Raw genomic sequence first — 19,664 nt, forward strand, 5'->3', positions numbered from 1 at the left:
GTCACCAAAATCTCAAGGTACCCAAAATGTCAAATGTAAAATCAAATCAGAGCACCCCACTATCCACGCGGTCTTGTCTTGTCTGTCCTACCCCTAGAGAGCACATTTCCGAAAACGGAGGCGCGGAGGGAGGGCAGCCCTCGCCCGCCGTGACAGAGCGCGAGAAAGAGCGAGGCGAGCAGCTGAGGCTGGTCGCTGAAGGCGACCAGCAAGACGAAGCGAGCTCAGATCCAACAGCTTCACCGCTGAGGTCGAAGGCTCGCGGAGTAGCCCCGAGGTCAGCGAGCGACCGAGACCAAATAAATATGTATAGATAAAATAATAATTTACAATTTTTCTTTTCGAATATCGTATAATTTTAATTGTAAAGAATTTTAATAAATAAAAATGTGAAAAACTGATATGTTTTAATTCATTTTCAATGTACCTACCCGAAGGTCGTGAGAGGCACGATATCTGTGAATTTTTTTAGAAAGCTTCCGGATTAATTTTTGAGAGTTGGGCACCACGGTCCTAGAGTATCGACTGCAAATGCCGCAAATATATGCCGGTCAGTGAGAGTCACGCTCGAAGCCAGGTGGTTCAAGAATGGCTGGAACGTTGGCGCTGACGAAGGCCCGACGGAGGATGTCATTGAGGCAGGCATGGCGTGATAGGCGGCCGGCACTCTTAGAATACGATAAACCGTAGTGTCCAAGGCTGTCCACAAAAGTTCCGCAGGGGCAGCGATGTGGGTAAGACAATGTTAGATCCCAGGCGACCGACAGCCAGCCTGAGGGTATTGTTGTCGAGCAATGTACCAAAGTTGGAGGAGGGGAGAGCATGTAACCAGGAGCCAGACTCTCTTTCCGATACAGCCAGAATGCGTGCTTTTTCCTGGCTGGTGGAGCAAGAGTTTAAGAGGTAAGAGATGCAAAAAAATATTATTTGTTTTTATTTTACAATAAAATACGTAAAATATTTAGTGCGTGACAAAAAATAACCTTAATAAATATTTAATTAAATTTTTAATGAGTTAATTATTACGAATTCATAGTTGTAGGTGTTTTTGAATGATGCGTTCTGATTTTTTTTTCTAGGGTCTAGTATAAACAGTCAATATACTTCTGTTTGCTAACTACGGGAATGGGACAGAGCGAATGGAATCAAAGTATTTCAAACATGGCACATCGGGAACCATCTTTTTAAATAACCTTGTATTATGTCACGTTTAATTACATTTAAACACAATTATACAACAAACTTAATACAAGTACCTTATAAAATAAATTAACTAAAACTAAACCTAACAAAAAAAACAACGGGTTGCACTCCGGGAGTGCCGACAGAAGTGAAAACTCAATGACTAGTCCAAAATGTCTGCAGCACTCAAATCAAAATCAAAAATATTTATTTGCATAAATAAGGGTACAATGGGTTGTATACAAAGTTTTCAGTCTCATTCCTTATTTTACCATAATATGGCATAATATTATTTCACTATGTATAATTAGGATTGTTCATTTTTTTTAATGTTCTATTTCGAAAAGCATTTCAAGATATAAGGTTTTTAAACGTTTTCCGACATTTGCTGCGATATAATAATTGAGGATTGAAGATATTTCAACAAATATCCTTATGACCTTAGTTTGACCTTCTCCTGGGCTGAATGTAAAGTCATCGCATAATAAAAGTTATCGAACCATAGTAAATAAATCCGTCACTCACGTAATTTGGCACAGCTTTAGACTTGGTAACTAATCATATGAAAATTTGAAAATTACAATTATCAAAAATGGAAAATACACCATCTTACCCCACATATGGGATAAGACGGAATACTAAAAATGGGGCAAGATCAGGACTAATTCTCTTCATAGAAAAAATAATATCAAAACATCCTCCATATCTTCGTCGTCGACTTCAGTACAAGCTGTGTGGGCCCATCGTCCACACTACTGACACCCTACCCAGTTTTCCGAAGTTTTAGGTAAGAATTGTTTGAAATGTGAACAAATTATAATATATCTTCTTGTGGTTTTTTCCTGTTCCCTTCCCTTTTCCTTCACCTTTCGCCTTCTTAGTCGTGTTATTATCAACAGCTGGTTTCGTAGGTCGTTTTCTTTCCTCTATTTCGATGACCGGAAATAATAGGATATAATTAGCATAATTGGCATGTTCCTAATCTAGTACAATCTTCGAGCAACACGGAAGGGAGGCGGCATTCGCACTATTTCCCCTCTGCCAAGGTACAAGATTCGCGCGTCAATCTAATCTAGCGCGGGTAATAAAACTACATAGTTGCACTTGGATTTTTCACTAGACCGAGTCCAGACGCGCGCGTGAACACTGCTGCACAAAAATGCCTGTTTGCTCGGTTTTTTGTTATAAAAAGAGGTCGGGGGACATCAAATTTACAAAATGAAAGTGTTATATTTCACATGTAATATTTTTTTTTACATATTATACGTTTAATTACATTCAAACACAATTATTATATTTTAGTCTCATGTAATTGTTGGATTTATCGATTTTGCTCGCTCAGTACAAATTGCGGATCGGTCGAGCGACAAATCCGACATCTCATCTCTCAGAATACAATAACATACTTCAACGAAAATGTGTTAGTGTGCGTGTTGTGACACTTGTCACTCGTCCGTACACAAAAAGAGATCGAGGTTTGCAAGATTTGTCTTTAACGTGTGTCATTTTCTATGTATTTGTGTCGTCATTACAGATTGGATTTTGTATGTAAGTGTGTGAGAAGTGCGACTGTGTGCACCTTTCCCCCCGCGAAAAATGGCAGAAAGATTTGTACGGTGAGATATCGCTTGGGCCCCTCCCTTCCGATGTGTCGGAAGCCGGTGTTGCTCGAAGAGTACAATATCCAAACAATGGTGACAAGCGGGTAGAAAGTACCCACTGGGTGCTAAGCTACCTTTAGCAATGGACGCTTGTAACGATTTTATGAATCTAATCTTCTTACAAATCGAATCAGTTAAAATATATATGATGTAGGTAACTTACATTTGCATTTTTGCTCCCCTGATTTCAGGCAAGTTATGGTTGGAGTTGGATGCTATATGGATACATACTCCAATAAAACTAAGTTATATTATATAACTTAGGCAGATTTCTGGAATCAGCTTTCACAAATTTATAGCGTAGGTACCTATTTTGAAATTAATGATTTAGGGATTCAAAGTAAACGAATTTTCCATTCCAGACGATATTATTTATAGAAACACGTGACACTGACATTGTCGACAGGTGACATTACAATCAATTTTATTGACAATGACAACTATTTTTGACGTGAAAATTAATTGTTTAAAATTCGAATAGAAATTGTAAAGTTACCTTGCACAGACCTCGCATCTAAATATATTTGGTCATGATATTTTGAGTTTTATTCCCCAGTACTAGAGTTCACTTTTATTAGCGATTTTATCAAGATGTCGCTTTATTGAATTATATTTGAGTGATATAAAGTTAGAATGTAACTGTGAGATCCTCGTATTTCAACCCGTTCAAGATTAGAACATTGAGCTTTATTGCTTAATATAAAAGTCCAGTTTTAAATAAGTGACCTGATTATGATACGTTATGACTAAAGTTCTTTGGTGAATAACATTGTCCGTGACACATGACGTCAGCGTTACGTTACGTTACGTTACGTTACGAGTTTATCATTTTTACCCCATCTCAAAAAGTGCTCAGCGCCGCTAAAGAAGTTTTCACTTCAAAAATAAAAATCCCTAAAACCTACCTTCTAAGCCTAGGCCCCTCGGCAAGGTGCCCATCGCGCAGGCAGCATTCCCGCGCTGTATAGCGATGGCAATCCTTTGCGCGAGAAAGCTGCCCGCGCGAGAGTCCCCTGTTGCCTCCCTTAACCGCTTACCAAGCTCCTTAAGGAGCCCACTCGCTCCTCTACCACAAGGTCCGAGTGTCTCGATGCCAAAAGCTACGAACTCGTAGTTGGCGCCGAGACAGCTGTATTTATGGGCCTTAGCTTGCTCTCGGGCGTCCGCCGCTGCCCCAGCATTTCTGCTGGTTGCTTGGATGTAGGACGCTGCCAACGTGTCGGCGCAGGTAGCGTCCCACACCAGCGCGCGGCCCATTCTCCATGGGATTAACGACATCCCGTCCGGGCGCTTGCCATCGTCCCGCGCAATCCGGGGCTCCAGAGCTGCGGGGACGCCGGCACTGACAAGAGCCCTTCTAAGGATGTCGTTGAGGGCAGCGTGGCGAGACAGGCGGCCGGCGCCCGAGGAGCAGGAAAGGCCGTGGTGGCCAAGCCGATCCACTTGGGCCCCACAAGAAGCACAAGTGTAGTCTGTGCATATCTCGATTCCGAGCCGGAGACCAACGGCTACGCGCAAGGTACCAGGGTCAATTAAAGTACCCGCGTTGGGCGAGGGACGGACGAACTAGGTTACCTACGTGTCGTTGAAACGTGTGCCACTTGATATATTAAAACGTGAGCAAAGACCAACTAAAAGGCTAATGTTGAAAGTTATTATGTCAATATTCGAGTCGCAGGTCCGCACTGATGACAACCGGCAACTTCGTCTTGATCACCTCCAAGCCGCCGTCAATTTCGCGCGTCACCGTCAGGCCCGCGTCGGTTTTCTCCACCTTTGAAGCGAATATGCCCTGGGGCCAATCCAAAAGGGCAGCCGTCATTTGGGCAGTCTGATTTGAATCATCTTCAATAGCCTGTTTTCCGACTATGACAATGTCAGCCTTCTCATCCTAGGATAATCCGGCTCGAAGGACCAAATGTACGCTGTCGGGCTGCCGATGGTCAATGAAAATGAGAAAAACTTATGCTGTACAGTATATGTATAATACAATATTTACACAACACATAAAGTTACACAGAATATATACAAACTAGAAGCAATTTACACATATAAATACAAATGATGTGCAAACACAAAACATTAGTCGCTATTTCGCAAAGGAAACTCAGAGAAGCAAAAAATATTATACAAACACAAAAGACGCGCGCTGGCCACGGCATTCTTACCGGCCAGCACGCTCGCAGCACGGAGGTTGGTATAGGTCCGTCGCCTACAGTTAGTTTATAACGGCATCGAAGCAACTTATGTCTTTGGGGAATAACCACACTGGTATTGTACGGCAAAATATGGATTGATTCGTTCGCCGGCAAGCAAAAGGAGCTATTTGCATATTAGCGGGAACTGCAGGCGGAAATATGGGTACCTACTCCGAGTAAGGAGGCTGGAGCTAAGTTCCCTAAGTCCAGGCAATACTGATGAGAAGGAGGGGAAAAAAGAAGATGACTCGGTTCGCAAGTACGCATTAACTAAGTCTCGCCTCACCACTTCTGCTAACCCCCTAATGTAGGTACCAGATGTTGAGGGGGGACTTACGTAAGCTCGGTGATTACTTTTTGTATTGACAGGCTAAAAGTGAGGGGGCCAAGTGGATCTCCTTGTTGAGCACCTACTTGAGATAATATACAATGGGCACCATATCAGAGGTTGGACGGTAGGTCGTAGATTTGGTGGGTGGTATCCGTAATGCATTCCCCCTCTATAACCTCCTGCCGCCCAAATACCTATTAAAAGGTCTCCGACTGAGTAGTGGTTCCGGCCCAAGCATAATTACACTTTTAACTTATACGCGCTCAATGACCTTTTAAAAGGTCTACAACTTTAACCTGTCATAAAAATTCATATTTATCGCGTATTGAATTCACATCAGTTCTGAATGAATACCTCATATTAGACGTTTTCAATAGATGTCAATCTGTGTAACATGATATGTAAGTTTTGAAGTAATATCCAAAACAATGACGAGGGGTCGAGGACGTGGTAATTTAATCGATGATTTTCTTGGCTATCTCAGCAGATTCCTTGTGTATTTTTGTTGTAAATGATGTCTAATATGTTCGTCTATGCTTTACCACATTTATTTTTTACTTTTAATCAATATGCATGTAAATACAACAATTAACATTTGTAAGACCTATAGGAAGGCATGTGGGTCGTAATATATTTAAGGTTTTTTTATAGGTTTACGGGCTTTAACCGCTATATTGGGTCGGTATGAATTGGATATGCTGTTCGTTTAACGATTAAAATTTGAAATAATAAAATATTTAATTTTTAATGTCTTTTTGATAAGCTTTATAGTTAGTTTTGGCAAAAATATTTAAATATTCATAAATTAAAATAAGATGGTAGTAATTAGTAGCTATAGGATTTTAATACGTCTGCGGGCGGTTACCCTATTTTTATGAAAAAAATCGATATACTCGAGTTTAGTGCCTATTAGTTAGGTCATTTTCCCAGTTTATTAGTTTCCCACTGCTTGTGTAGAATTGAATATTCACTGTATTTTTATAATCTAATAGTCAAAGTAAGATAATATGCTGCTTGTGGCTAATTTTATTGTTAGCATGTGGCAAAGGTAGGTAAAATTTTGTTTGTAATACCTAATTTTTTACATGAAATGCGTTATTTAATTCTGATATATTTAAAATATGTTACAGAAGCGGGGTAAATCAACGTAATGGTACATTAATTATTTGAATAAATTCAGAAATACACAATCTAAGTAAACAACTTTGTTGAGGTAGCGGCCCAGAATCCTATAAAAAATCCATCGTATTTCAGTGTTTCTTTGGTTTCTTAACCTTCTACTGAATACCCCTTATGATGCTAAAAAAATCTCACACCCATAATACAATGCTATGACAATGTAATCATACGTCGAAGTCTTGGGCCGGAACCATGTGAACCTAAAATAACTTTTTGGCAAAAATTTCATTTTTGGTACAAGCTTTTATCGCTGATTCCATTACATAGTTACATACAGGTCGAGAGTTCCTATGGCCACCTCCTGTCTCCATCAACAGATCAGTTCTACAGTAGGTACCATATTATTGTATTGTCATCAGAACTACATACAGCTGCCAATTTTCATGACGCTACGATCCTTGGAAGATGGTTAAATTAGTTACCTTAGATTCCATTACATAGTTAGTTACATACAGGTCGACCTAATAAAAGCTTGTTAAAAATGCCTCTGGGCTTGTAACCCATCTTTGAGGAAATAAATCTGGGCGGCAGGAGGATAAAAAAAAGGTCATAGACTTGGTAGAGAGATGGAATATTCTCCCTAAACTCGTTTAATACGGCGTCCCTCTCAACAGAATTAAAGGCGTTTTTAGATCCATTTTGACTATTGTACTACCTGCATTCTCTAAATCTAATACAAAACTACACACTGCATATATCGCCGCTTCGCAACCCTAAGGGGTCCCGAAACCTAGTTACCTGACGAAGCAGAAGGTAGGAAGTAATTTGGTCTCTCACCGCACAGCATCCAAGCTTGGCGACGAGTCGTCGGATAGTGTTCCATACTGCTATTGGACACACCGCTCCCTCTTTCTTCCTTAACAAGAGCACCCCCTGTCTCCAGCCAAGCCAGATGTCAACTCCTTCAAGAGAGGTCAAGAGGAATGCCATCCAGTCTCGCTGCCAATCCACTGTGAAAGGAGTTTATTGCCCAAACCATATCCTCCACTTTACAGATGTAGTACATAATCCTTTACCATCTTATTTTTATGGAAACGTACGAACGTGTCATGCTATTTCAGTCAGTCTCAGTAGGTAACAAAAGTACTGACGTTGACTGAAGTAGCATGACAAATACGAACGTTTCCGAGAAAATACGATAAGTAATTATCCACTACATCTGTAACTGACAGGGTTGGACAGTTTAGATCTGGCTCCGCTGGAAAACAGATAGAACGAGACGGATTCGGTTGCTTCGACTGCAGTGCTATTAGAGTGTCCGCTCCTGGAGAAGCGATTGTGTCCTTACTATTTATACTACTTTAGTTTTTGTGTCAAAGGGGACCTCTAAAATCAGGCACTGCGCGATGCCGAAGGGGTAAAAACGAGTATATTAAAAAAGATAACAGTCTGCTGAAGTTTGTAAGCTAAAACAGATTACGCGAGTGTTGCTAAACTAAAAATGTAAGTTGGAAACTTTGGCCTGGAGTGGAGCCAAGTTTTCTAGCCATAAAAAAATCTCATCACAAAAACTAAATTGGTTCTACAATATCTGTTTTTTGTTTTTACTCTCCATAAAGTTATTATACCTATTATTGAACGCTTAGAATGCATATTAAGTATGTTGTTTATTTAATGTAAATAAAAGGTAATTTTAATAGTTATAATTTTATAAAATATACTTACCTACCTACTTATTTAATCTCTTTAGCTTGATATAAGACCTTTGTCGTTAAAAATGTAACAAACTTATCGATGGAAACTATCGCGTTTTTACACTAAACACTAACATAGGTTCATAGGTCATACATTAGTTTTTAGACTGCTAAAATACTAACCCTCCTGTAGGCTTTGCCGTTGCCGGTTAAATATATTATCGCTCCCTGAACAACACATGAAATATGTCATGCATGCTTTACTTGTAAAAAACAACAAGAGAGCATTTTAGAATGTTAAGCGTACCGAGGGACTAATGTACGAGGTGACATTACTTAATCTGGGGCCAAATTCGACATAGTACACCTGTCAGATTTCGCATCCACGTCAAATCAACCGTTGATTTTATTGCATGTTGATTCTATCAAGTGTTGATTCGATCACCTGTGGATATGGATATCATTTGGTCACAGACCAACCCCTATAGACATAGCTTATAGGACGACTCGCGGCCTCCACTCGTGCGAGCAATAGCGCTTATAAAATATTTCACGCGCGCCGCTCCGATCAGTTGCGTCCAAATTCACGACCTGTTAACAGTGTGCGCGTGTTTACGAAAATAAATCGCAATTTATTCAAATCATGGGATTTTGCAGTGTGAAATGGTGTGGCAAGTCATCTAAGACTTCCAGTTATAAAACAGATGGAATAACATTCCACAGGTAAGTCAAAATCACAATTTTGTTGAAAATTATTTCTTGTCCGCGGGGTTCATTTTATACTGGTCAATATGGTTGTACTGAGCGGCAGTGAAGTAGCCCGTCCTTTTCCGTCAACTTGAAAATGCAATGTGCTATCCCTTTCACGTCAACAACTAGTGATGTGACGGTGATGGTTTTGTCAATTGCGGTAAATTCGTGCTTTCGCTCGAACCATATTGTACCATTTTAAGAAATGTAAAAGATAATTGTGATTCTCTTTCATTTTTAATTGAGAATAAATAAAATTGATCTGTAAAATCTATAGTTTTAATTAGGTAGTTGGTAGTTTATCTTAGTGGGTATATGTAGTATGTAGTTTAGTTTTTAGTTAGTAGTACCATTATTGAGGTAGCATCAAAATAAGAAAATGATCATATTTTAGCAGGTTTTCAGAGCAACGCCCATGTGACATTCTCCTAGTTGCAAGCGCCATTAGTTAGTAGTATAGTTTCCATAGGCTGCGTTTGCCACCAAAGTGTATTTTTGAAATTCATGATTGATTTATTAATAATAAATGAATGATGTAATTTTTTTTTAAGAAGCCAGGTGAGCAGTTAGGTCACGAGATGGACCTGATGATGAACTTTGAAGAAGTGCAAGGGAACTCGGTGATGGTTTGTGATAGACACATGTTGTGTGGGTTTGTTAGAATCCTCTAGGTGAGCAGTACGGTGGGGGGGCACGAGATGGACCTGATGATGAACTTTGAAGAAGTGCGAGGGAACTCGGTGTTGGTTTGTGATAGACACATGTTGTGTGGGTTTATTAGAATCCTCTAGGTGAGCAGTAAGGTCTTGGATCACGAGATGAACCTGATGATGAACTGAAATGGAATCCGACGAAATGTGAAATTTATTACACATTTATATTATTTTATATTTGTTTATGTTATTGCCGTAACCAAACTAATTTTACAGATGTGCTGGGATCATATACAAAATTGTCGCGTCGGTTTATTCGTAAACGTAGGTACTTAGATGCTTTAAATAGATTATGCATGGTTGTTTAGTATGAATTAGACTAGGAAAATAATACAGTATTTTTCATTAGCCTGCATGCATTGGTGTATAGCGGCTTTTGCCTTTGTGTCAGTGCCTCAACGGTACTACTGTAGAAAACAGCGTTAATAAAAACTGAATATCTGAGAGACCGAGCTTTGCACAGCAAACATAAAAAATCTAAAATGCGCGTTTTCCTAGAGTTAAAACGCCTCGCCTCCGTAAACCCCCATATAGCAAATTTCATCGAAATCGTTACAGTTTTTCTTATGTTTACAATCTTAGCTCATTAATAATATGCAAAGTAACATTTTTAGATAAATTTTTAAAGTACCTAATGAATGATTATATTGTATGAATATTCTGAAGTAATTAATCTGTGGACTTTATTGATAACAATTATTTTACCGCAACAGATTACGGTACCATTGGTACCAGTACCACTGCAAGTAATGAACATGTCCCATCCCTACGCTTACACGTGTCAGCGCGCCACGACCAATCGCAACGCCGGGAGCACCCCTCCCGCGCCTCACAGTTTGGTGATTTGCGTCGCGAACAAAATGGCCAATATTAGGTTTCTAGTCGGGTGTTCTGTGCATTTGGTACAACCAAAACTCAACTCTGAACTCGGGGTGGTTCGGTTTGGTTTGGTTGTCACCTAACTGTGGATTGCTTCGTTAAGTAAACGTTATTTTCGGAAGATTTAACGCAAGTTAACGTTAATCGTTAATCCGTTTCTAGAAGTTAACAGGTTAAAAATAAAAAAAAACCGGCTAAGAGCGTGTCGGGGACGCTCAATGTAGGCTTCCGTATTTACCCATCCGTCTCAATAAGCTGCCTTAACCGGGGGCAATGTGGTTGAAGCGTAAAAAAAATCATCCCCATTTACGTGTAGGGGAGGTATCCAAAAAAAATGTTTGTTTCTATTTTTTATTTAACCACTTCCTCGGCGTGATTAAATTAAATATTCGTCCTAAAATTGCAGCTTCTAACACTAACGATCACGCAGGAAAAGTGCGGACGGACAGACAGAGATGGCGAAACTATAAGGGTAGAACCCCAAAAAGACGTGAATAATTGAGATGTACAAATTAATCATCTAAAGGCAACCGCGAAAATCGAAAATAAGGTAAGTACCTACTACCTATAGCTTGTATATACGATACTTGCAATATGCAAGAGTGATTATTTTATATATCTCCCGACCTTAATACAAAATTAACATACCTAGTCCCTCAAACACAGCCACGTATTTTCGTCCATACTCCATAGTGAAATTGGTTTTAATTTGCACGGTAGTATAGTCTCTCACTCTTGCACTCTTTCTGTATAAATACACACACTGCATTGGCGCAAACTGTCACGGAAAGTAGCTAGGTAGGTATTTTCCGTGACAGTTACGTAGTGTTTTTGAAATGTGTAGATACCTACTTAACTAAAAAACAAAACACTCGTCACTCTTTCGAGTTCAACTATACCTTTGTTCTGTACAAATACTCCCCTATTTTTATTATAATTAAATAAACAGCCATCAAGTACCTATCAGTCTTCAAATAAGTATGTTGCGTAAAAGTTTATCCAAACAAGTTCGAGCATATTATATGTGTTCGCTCAAGGAAGAGACCAGACGCCTTAACAAGAAAATCCTGTGTTCATAATGCGATGCTTTTGAAATTGTGTCGCGTGTTTAGACATGACTCTCCGTTTGATTTATTGCCACGCCATGCCAAACTTTGTCATTTACGTGCTAAACTTTTTACGAGGGAAACCAAACTGGGGTGAACTTAAAGTCAATTCATGGTGTTCGATATTGAAAAGGCTAAGCAATTTTCTTGCATCCTAGCCTTTTTTATTCTCTACAGAAATTAATATAATTATAACAAGAAATTGGTGATCATCGTTAAAATACAGCAATAGTTATGGATCACGCTTTATGGCACTTAATACCTATTGAACTGTTCAATATAATATAAAAGTGTTCCGTTTTCGTCGCTCTTGAGTGTTTAATTGGAATAAGTAAGTACCTACAAGTTCGAAAATTTCATAACAATCATAACTAGCCGTGACAAAGAAATCCTAAAAAAAAATAGGTAAGTACCAAAAATAATTTCTCGAGGTAGGCCAAGGAGAGTTGGCAGCGATTTTGATAGCCCAGACTGTGCAAGTGTTATTTAAACGTCATAATTTCATAGAAGTTTTAACGTTCAAAATAACACTTGCACAGTCTGGACTATCAAAATCTTTGCCCACTTACCTTGGTCTAACTCTATCTATCTAAATACATGAAAACATAAAATACGATAGATCAATGAGAGCGCTCCGTGACACGAATGAGAGCTGCACAGTCCGAACCGAAAAAAAAACTGAATGTGAATAATAATACATAAGTACCTACCTACTTTAAAAAGAGCTGGTGGCCTAACGGTAAGAGCGTGCGACTTTCAATCTGGAGGTCGCGGGTTCAAACCCCGGCTCGACTTTTTCGGAACCTGTGTACGAAATATCATTTTATATTTACCAGTCGCTTTTCGGTGAAAGAAAACATCGTGAGGGAACCGGACTAATCCCAATAATGCCTAGTTTACCCTCTGGGTTGGAAGGTCAGACGGCAGTCGCTTTCGTGAAAACTAGGCCTTCGCCAATTCTTAGGATTAGTTGCCAAGCGGACCCACCCCAGGCTGCCAAAATGCCGTGACAACGCGAGGAAGATGAATACCTACCTACTTTAATTGTCTGATCCACAAAATGGCACAAGTTTCATTTATACGTTCGTTCAAAATTTAATAAATAACGTACGGGCGCCATCTGATATATAGGAGCGGTCAAGGTGCTCACAAATATCTGAACAGTTGAACACGCCTCTATTGTCAGGGCGTTTGAGTGCGTGTTCAGATATTTTTGAGCACCTTTACCGCTCCGATATATCTGATGGTAACTGTACAGCAATTATCAGTTGTGTATTTCAAATCAGTACCTTTTGAATACATCAAACTAGTTTTTATGTTGCTGGATTCGTCAATCTATGCGTCCAAAGTTAAAACGGCCGTTTTTGTTTTGAGGTCCTAGTTCGACGAATCCAGCATCATAAAAACTAGTTTGATGTATTCAAAAGGTATTGAAATACACAATGCACGCACAAAACAATATTACGCAACGGCATTGTACGAGCTTTTCTGGAGTCAATAATTTCAGACAATACGCATTTTTCATAAAAAACTTGGAGTTTAACCAATCATTATTTTCGTTCATTGTCACGCCCTCAGTAACACTGTATTTGAACCCTCTGACTTTTCTAGTTCGGACAGCTGTGTCGAAGTCCATTCCAAAAGCAGAAATCGGACACTTGACTTCAACAAGCCCATCGCTAAACAAGCCATCAGGTGAAGCTCCCAAATACAATCTGGATCAATGAATAGACCACATTTTTCTATGGCAATGTTTTCCTGTGCGCTCAGTTGTTCTAGTGCTGTGGATTCATTGTCCTTTCCGTGTTTAATGGAGGCAACGTTGCTTAAGTTATAACTAAAAAGAATAGTTTTAACCAGTGGAGCTGAATTCTGGCCAGCCCTTCTTTTGCAAACCTTTGCAAATATAAATGCCGTAAGAATACATCGACGGAGCTCCAGCCACAAAGTACTTTCAGCCTGCAATATTGTGGCACGTTCTATATCATGTCGATTGGCAGCTTAGTCACGGAGGTTCTTGAGGATCAACGCTTTTACTTGGTCGTAATCTTCTGCGCTCATGTCAGGGCGATGACAGTGTGTGCCGTAGTCCTCTGGTCCGAAATTAATGTTCCTTCGAATGCGATTGACGTTATTTCCTCTCCTACTAATATTTTGGGCTTGTCTTGCAGCTTCTAGCCGTTTTAGCGATTTACCCGGACTTTTTAAACACACTGATTTATAGAGGCTGTATTGCGGTTTGCCCGTGTTAAATGTAACAACAGCCGCGCAGCACCGCGTCGCGTACGAGTTTTTAAAGAAAAGTTAATGCGTTTCCCTCTACTACTTTAGCTACGATGTTATTGAACTGCTCTGCTCGGTTATTTGTGGAACAGTGTAATAAATTCCTTGAGTTGTTCGCAGGTTGAGCAGCATGTTTTTGAAGCTTTAGAATCAAAATAGATACTTGTGGAATTAGATTTCATTCCCTTTTTCTTGTGTCAGTGTAAAAATAATTTTCGCACCCTTTGTGATCTCCGAAAATGTGTCGAGGGCTGTTTAATATATCTTTACAATGCATATGCACAGAAACTGGTACTTTATGTGGGACAACATAGGCATAGAAAGTGCCACTTTCCCGTACAACTGTGCGGGAAAGTAGCTTTTTAATTTACTAAATATTTAATAGTTTCGTGCTGTCCAAACCAAGGTAATATTTTAACAACTACAATCGAAGAATTTAAATTTTCATCCTAATTAAGTATAATCAATAAAACATTTATTAACAAACTTTAAATCTTGATAGACTATGTGTGTGTATAAAACCAGATAAATTATTGATTTTTCTGAAAGTTTTAAAATAAAAATGTATTACATTTATTATACTTCTACTCTATTCCGGACCGAGCGGCGGCGAGCAACAACATATCCATACTACGCAGCGCTCTCATTGTCGGTCCTGTTCAAAGGTCCTGTTACTATTTCTTTTTATTTGCCATTAAAGAAAATAGTCCGTATCGTACTATGGCAAACATTAAGACCCCACTGAAATGTTTCTTTTATTCTAGATTGTTTTAAAATATTCTAAAGTATTATTCATATTTATAGTATCAAGATAGAATATTTATTTATTTAAATAACACATGAAATTTTTAATTTTGTCATGTCTTAAGTAATAGTTATTTGAACACGTACAAGTCCACAAGACGCTTTTAGTGGAAAAAGTACTCATTGTTTCTAATAATGAGCGTAAAGTCCTGAATTTCATCGAGTAATATCATCAAATCAATTTTGCATTTCGACTTTTCTTGTGAAAGCGCTCTTCGTTGCCCAGCTATGCGAGTAGATATAAAACATTTAAAAAGCGCTATGTGCCGTCTTAAAAAAATCGTGCTCCAAATCTCTGATCGCCCACCGCCCACTACTGGGCACAAGGCCTCCCTCAGGCCTCGAACAGATTATCAAATAATTCTAAGATACAGTCAGAACTAAGTAATGAAATTCATCAGCTGCTCTGTACTGAAATAAACAGAGTTGCTAAGTCTACGAATTGTGGAACTTGCATCTGTTTGCAGCAGCTGTCGTGTGCTTGGTATGCTAACAACGTAGAGCGTGAAATTTTTAACATACAATGTATATCATCAACATCCTAAATACGTATACTGAAATAACTAAATGGGAGAAGTACAACGGAATGATGTTCCTCAACAACGGAATTGCTTTGTTTTTCAGAGGTGTTCATTTCGAAACTAGAGTATAATAACGAAATCCATTCTATAATATATAATTTTCTAAAGATTATAAATAGGTAGGTAATATTATTAAAACATTCAATATTATTATGATTTCTAAAGTTGCTGTATCTAATATATGATTAGCAAGCGACATCTCTGGAATAAACGTAGCTTTAGCGTAACATTCTGTAACCTGTAAACCTATGAAACTAAGGAAAATGTACCCGGCTGGTTACATAATACCTAGGGATGTAATAAAGGAAAGAAAATACAAGAGTCCACTTGATAGTTGTTTTATTTCTTCTTTCAAAACTCCTACATACCCTAAAATTACAACTTCTAGCTCAGACGGCTAACGGTAGAGCTGTTGGTTCATTAATATCTGTATTCCTACATTTTAGGATAAACCACCAACAAACTAGTTGTTTAATTAAATTTTATTCAGGTAATTATACCTAACACGAAAAGTTACACCTGAGCATTAAATTTGGCAAGTAACACTGTCCATTAGATCACAGTAAACCTTGGTTATGATATTAAAGTTATTAATTATAAATGTGACAAAAGCAAAAGGTTACCGATCTATGACAATAACAAAACTTGAACTTCAAGTAAACTATGAGCTTACTAAGGGCTACCTAGGGCCAACATGATGGTGGAAAGCAGTGATAGAATAATACAAGTGTATTGATGCAATATTAATAGGTTTTTAATTAGAGAGAAAATGTTTCTTACGTGTTACACGATTGATATACATGCATCAAAAAAGAAACATGTCACAAGAACAAATTCAAATATCAATGACAGCGTACACAGCCAGCACTTTCCAACACCTTCTCCTGATGGATGCTCATGTGGCTGCAGTATGCACTATCCACACATTAGTGTCTTGCAGTGTCCAGCGAACTTCACTTTACCTAAAGGCTTTGTCATTATATCCGCTAGCTGTACTTCGGTTGGGCAGTAGTTTATATTGATCAGCCCTTGCACAAAGTGTTCATGTATGAAATGGTATCGCACGTCTATATGCCTAGATCTTTTGTTGCAAGAGCCAGATTTTACTAGCTGTATTGAGCTTTGACTGTCAACATGCAGATTGACTTTTGCTTCTATATCTGTTATTTCCTTTAAGAACGATTTTAGGTATAACGCTTCTTTACAGCATTCTGCTGCATCAATAAATTCAGCTTCTGTAGATGAAAGGGACAAGGGGTTGTCTCTTGGATGCCCATGAAACAGGTCCATTTGCTATCATAAGTACTGAGCCAGATGTGCTTCGTCTCGTCTTCGGATCTCCCGCATAGTCAGAGTCCGAGTAGGCATTTATAATTTCTAACGGGCTATTTCTTTTAAACAGTATGCCCTTCTCTTTAGTTCCAACTAGATATCTGAATATCCTCTTCACTTTTACGACATCTTGTTTAGTCGGATTTTCAACATTTCTGCTAACTAAATTTACAGCCTGTGCGATTTCAGGTCTCGTTCTGGTCGATAGATACAGTAGACTCCCCACTGCCTCTCTATAGGGGTATTCCTTCTTCTGAGGAGTTTCCTGTGTCGACTTGGCATCGTTGCTTCCAGGTGTGTCACAAGATTTAGCATTTTTCATATTATATTTTTCCAAAATATCGTTAATATATGTCTTCTGCGTCAACCTTATTCCTTCTTTGGAGTTATGAATTTCCATACCCAGGTAAGTATTTGGATTTTCATTTCATCTCGAATTTGTTTTCAAGTTTTTTCAATATGCAGTCTATCTTTTTCCGGTCTTTTCCTATGACCAGTCCATCATCAACAAACAATCCGATTATTATTGACTTGTCTTCGTTTACAAATACGCATCTTTCGGTTTTGATTGTCTTGAAACCTAAATCAAACATCGCTCGGGTAAAGGTTTTATTCCATGTGAACGGAGCTTGTTTTAATCCGTATAGTGATTTTCGTAATCGACAAACTTTTTCCGTTCCATTACGGGCAATGTCATAACCAACAGGTAGTTTCATGTAAACTTCATCTGTCAGTTCGCCGTATAAGAAAGCGGTCTTGACATCAAAAGTCATGAAGTAGTAATTTTTAGATGCGGCAACGGCTAATAATGTCTTTAGAGCAGATTGACTTACAACTGGGCTATAAATTTCTTCAAAATCCAGGTTACATTTCTGCTTGCAGCCACGTACGACTAATCTCGCCTTGTACGTACCGTCATCTTTTATTCTAAATACCCATTTGTTGGACAGAATCTTGTGTCCTTTGGCTTCTGACTTGTCAACTATTACCCACGTGTTGTTCTTTTCGAGTGAATCCTTCTCAGATTGAATTGCCTTCTCCCAATTTCGCTTGTCCGTGCTTGTCACAGCTTCTTCATAAGTAAGTGGCGAGCAGTCAGTTTTATTTTCAGACGTAGACATAGTAACACAACTGCTTAGCTCGTAATCTCGTGTCCATTCTGGCGGCCTCACTACTCTCTGTGGTCTTGCACTTGGAGCAGGTTCAGGTATCTCAAATGGCTCTGAAATTTCTGGATCAGCAACAGCAGGTTGGAAAGAAGACTCTGAATCAGAAGAAAATTGATTAGGTTCCTGAAAAGGTAAGTAATTATTAGTTTTACAAGGTTCTAATTCAATTTAAATTTCTTCTTTTTTAGATTCTGAACGTTCCCGTTGAATATTTTGATATTGTTCATCAGTATTCATTTTGAAATGCATCTTCTCAATTATTCGTACATCTCTGCTGATAACAATGTCATTTTTCGCCGGTATGTATATTCTGAAACCTTTTGCGTTTCTCGCATATCCTATAAACACTCCTTCAATAGCTTTCGCAGTCAATTTTCCTCTGCGATTTTTATTCAAAACAAACGCTCTGTTTCCGAATACATGTAGGTGATTTCCTGATGGTATTCTTCCTGTCCACTGCTCGTAGGGCGAGCTTCCTTTCAGAGCTCTTGCAGGGCTTCTGTTTATCAGGTAATTAGCAGTATTCACTGCCTCTGCCCATAAATATGGAGGGACGTTGGAGTCAAGCATTAGACATCTTGTTTTTTTCATCAGAGATCTGTTTTTTCTCTCGCTACACCCGTTCAATTGAGGTGTGTAGGGAGTAGTCAGTCTTCTGTTTATACCATACTCTTTGAGGAGGTTGTCGAAAGCTTTTGATCGGTACTCACCACCATTGTCTGTATGGAGGTTCTGTATCTTGGTTTTATGGAATAGTTCGACGTTCTTCTTATACTCCTTGAATTTTTCGATAACTTCACTTTTTTGTGACATGAAGTATACACAGCAATATATTGTGAAGTCGTCTATGAACGTGACGTAATACTTCGAACCGCCCAATGACTGATGCTCGAAAGGACCGCATACATCACTGTATATTATCTGTAGAGGCTCAGTAGAGAATATTTCACCATAGCTTTGAAATGGTAGAGTTGACATTTTACCTTTGATGCAGGTTTCACACGGTTCAAGAGATTTTTCTTTGAAATCAAGGCCTCTTATCATCTCATTTCTTTGCATTAGTTTCAGGTCTCTCTCATTAACGTGACCTAATTTTTTATGCCACTTCATAATTTCGCTTTCTACTACAGGCGTAAAATTTGCTGTTTCAAGGTAGTATAACCCGTCTCTTCTCTTTGCTTTTACGATTACACTTTCGTCTTCTAGGACACTAGCTTCATTCTTTTCAAATAAGACTTTAAAGCCATTATCTGTTATTTTGCTTACTGATATTAGTACTCATCAGCATGTAGCACCACTTTTCCTTTACCTTCTACATTTGCAGTATGCTTTTCTGACGCCAATCGTAGTTTATCAGATGCAGGGATTAGGTTTGTCGACAAATCTTCTCCTGTCATGTGCGACGTACAGCCGCTGTCAAGACACCACGATCCATTTTTGAATTTTGAAGTTTCAGTTGTCAGACATACATTGAAGCTCTTTTGTTGATTTTCGTTTACGTTTTTCTTTTGTTTTCTCTTCGACCAACAATCTTCCGTTGAATGCCCTTTTTTATTACAATTGCTGCACATTAAACTCTTTTACTTTGCTTTCATGTAGAATGCTTCTGAAGTTTGGGGCTCAGATTGCCTCCTTGCTTCATGTTCTTCGATTATTTTTACCTTGAGAGTTTCAGGGCTAGGCAAAGTATCTCTCGACTCAATCGCCGTTCTAAAGCTGTCGAAATTTGTAGGCAGACTGTACAACATCATTATGCTTAACAGCTCTGAGTTGATAGTGACTTTCATATCTTCTAGTTTACCTACGACATCCATGAAGTTGTTGAGATGGTCTCTTACGTCTTCTTGAGGTGACATTTTCTT

Source organism: Cydia splendana, chromosome Z (genome assembly GCF_910591565.1).
Source record: "Cydia splendana chromosome Z, ilCydSple1.2, whole genome shotgun sequence".
NCBI lineage: Eukaryota > Metazoa > Arthropoda > Insecta > Lepidoptera > Tortricidae > Cydia > Cydia splendana.